The following is a 3,261-nucleotide window of genomic DNA, read 5'->3' as shown; positions in this document are numbered from 1 at the left end:
ATGTTGTCTCCAAAATGGGCTTTGGGGAGGGAATTTGCAATTGGATCAGACTGCTCTACACCAGCATTGTCAGTGCAGTCTCAATCAATGGGTGGGAATCAGATAGCTTCCCAGTCAGATCTGGAGTTAGGCAGGGCTGCCCTCTCTCTCCTGCCTTGTTTGTGTGTTGCATAGAGCCATTTGCCGAGTCCATCAGGAAGGATGCGAGCCTGAGAGGGGTGACTATTCCTGGCAGCGGGGGTCTGCAGGTTAAGGCCTCCCTGTACATGGATGACGTCGCCGTTTTCTGCTCGGATCCGCTGTCCGTGCACAGACTCATGTGCATCTGTGACCAGTTCGAACGGGCCTCGGGGGCCAAGGTAAACCGAGGCAAGAGCGAAGCCATGCTCTTCGGGAACTGGGCCGACCAATCCTCTAGCCCCTTCACCATCAGGACTGACCACCTGAAGGTGCTAGGTATTTGGTTCGGGGGGGCTGGGGCATGCGCCAAGACCTGGGAGGAGCGGATCAGGAAGGTGAGACAGAAACTGGGCAGATGGGAGCAACGGTCGCTCTCCATCGCGGGTAAAAACCTGGTCATCAGGTGTGAGGTGCTCTCAGTATTGTTATACGTGGCAGAGGTCTGGCCTATCCCCAGAACCTGTGCCGCCGCAGTCACCCGGGCCATCTTCCACTTCGTGTGGAGATCAAAGATGGACCGGGTCCGAAGAGATGTAATGTACAAAGACAATGGGGGAAAAAACACACCCAATGCAACCCTCACCCTGATGGCCACCTTTGTGTGTGGCTGCATCAAGCTGTGCGTGGATCCCCGGTACGCAAACACCAAGTGTCACTACGTACTGAGGTTCTACCTGTCCCCGGTGTTGCGAAGGATGGGCCTGGCCTCGCTGCCGCGGAACGCTCCGAGTAGTTGGACCGTTCCGTACCACCTGTCCTTCGTGGAGAAATTTATCAAGAAAAACACCTTTGACCACAAGTCCATCAGGAAGTGGTCAGCACGTAGTGTCCTTGAGACCCTTTGGGAAAAGGAGAGGGAAGATCCTGTCGAGCGGTTCCCTGAGCAGACTGTCAAAGCCATTTGGCAGAATGCCTCATCGCCAGAACTTTCCAACAAGCACCAAGACATGGCTTGGCTGGTGGTGAGAAGGGCTCTGCCTGTGAGATTCTTTATGCACGCCCGCACTCTCTGCCGCACCGCATGCTGCCCTCGAAGCGGCTGCGGGGGGGACGAGACTGTCACACACCTCCTTCTGGAATGTGCCTATGCAGAGGAAGTCTGGAGAGAAATGCAGTGGTGTCTGTCGAGGTTCATCCCGAGCAGCGCCGTGCTCTACGGCCTGTTCCCCGGGACGCACACCGAGACGAACATCAACTGTGCCTGGAGGATCATCAACTCGGTGAAGGACGCTCTCTGGGTGGTCCGAAACCTGTTGATCTTCCACCTGAAGGAGTTGACCCCGACTGAGTGTTGCAAATTGGCACATTCCAAGGTCTAGGACTACGTGTTGAGGGACGCGCTGAAGCTTGGGGCAGCTGCCGCCAAGGCGCGGTGGGGAAAGACCACCGTCTAACATCTGCCTGTCTAAGAAGAACAGGGGGCCCACGCAGTCATTTGGGCTCCGCTCAATGTAATCGCACCAACCTGTGAATAGGAATGATTACCCTGTTTCGATACGCAAAGAAATGGAATGTGTACAGAATGATGACATGTCCAATTGTATAGATTAAATATATATGAATAAAGTATATTTTTGAAATTAAAAAAAATGTCTGGAAGAGGAGGAAAGGGCGGTGGGAAAGCTCGTGCCAAGGCGAAGTCTCGGTCGTCCCGGGCTGGCCTGCAGTTCCCGGTGGGCCGTGTTCACAGGCTCCTGAGAAAGGGTAACTATGCTGAGCGTGTGGGTGCCGGAGCGCCGGTCTATCTGGCTGCGGTGCTGGAGTATCTGACGGCTGAAATCCTGGAGCTGGCCGGCAACGCGGCCCGGGACAACAAGAAGACCCGCATCATCCCCAGGCACCTACAGCTGGCCGTGCGCAACGACGAGGAGCTCAACAAGCTGCTGGGAGGGATGACCATCGCTCGGGGGGGGTGCTGCCTAATATCCAGGCCGTGCTGCTGCCCAAGAAAACCTCCGCTGGGGGCGCCGCTAAAAAGTGAAGAGACCATTCTTGAATCTGACAACCCAAAAGCTCTTTTAAGAGCCACTCACAGCATCTGTGAAAGGAGCTGAATTCTCTCGTCTGTCGGATTGAATTACTTTCTTTTAACTGATATCGGTTTCAGTCTCTGCCTTATTGGTACTGTACTGTCACTATGTGAGATCTAATATGAAACCTTTTCCTCATGGCCGGTCACCGGTCACTGTGATAGAAGGAGCGTGATAAGTTTATCATCTACAATCGTCCCAGTACATTATTGTTATTGCTCTGTAAATGTCTATCACCTCGTGTCTTTAATTATCGGCCTATAAATGAATCACTCAGTCCCTGTACTCCTCGCTAGCAGGCAGTTTCACGTTATCTTGAACTGCATTTAGTAAGAGCTGAATTAGTCCAGTGTCGCAGGTAAGTTTATAAATGAGTGGTCGCTGATCCTCTGTGCTTTTAACTCTGATACGTTCGTGTATAGGATTCTTTCCCTGCCCGTAGAGAGGGAGGAAAATGGAGGCCACAGTCATTTTCAGTTGCTTCCAGTTGTTCAAATTGCTCTTTAATACGGGACCAGTTCGGGAGGTACACGCTCCTGTGGGATATGACCCTGATTTTGATCTCTGAAGTGCCCTATCTTTGAATTCCACGGATAGATTCATTTAACACTTAAATTTCCGAACACCGAGGGTGTTGTCTGATTGCAGAATGCTCTGAATGAGACTTTGTGCTGTCGTTTAGATACTTTCAAAATGAACTGAGAAGAAACTAAACACTTGTCTCACTGCAAGAGTCATTTAAACAGCACAGAAACGGACCATTCTGTCCAACCAGTCCATACCCACTAATGGGTATGGAAAATGACTGTGGCCTCCATTTTCCTCCCTCTCCACTTCACCAACACCTTCCACCCCGACCTCAAATTCATCTGGACAGTCTCCGATTCCTCCCTCCCCTTCCTCGACCTTTCTATTTCTATCTCAGGCGACCGAATCAACACGGACATCTACTACAAACCGACCGACTCCCACAGCTACCTGGACTACACCTCCTCCCACCCTGCCCCCTGTAAAAACGCCATCCCATTCTCCCAACTCCTTCGACTCCGCC

At 52.2% G+C, this 3,261-nt stretch overlaps 1 pseudogene; it reads left to right on the top strand.

Moving 5' to 3' along the window:
* Positions 1–1,769: 1,769 nt before the first annotated feature.
* On the top strand, positions 1,770–2,176 carry LOC122544575 (annotated as a pseudogene).
* The last annotated feature ends 1,085 nt before the right edge of the window (positions 2,177–3,261 follow it).

This window comes from Chiloscyllium plagiosum, chromosome 50 (assembly GCF_004010195.1).
Source record: "Chiloscyllium plagiosum isolate BGI_BamShark_2017 chromosome 50, ASM401019v2, whole genome shotgun sequence".
In the NCBI taxonomy this organism is placed as follows: Eukaryota; Metazoa; Chordata; class Chondrichthyes; order Orectolobiformes; family Hemiscylliidae; genus Chiloscyllium; species Chiloscyllium plagiosum.
The sequence above is the reverse complement of the archived record's forward strand: the minus strand, read 5'-3'. Positions and strand labels throughout refer to the sequence as shown.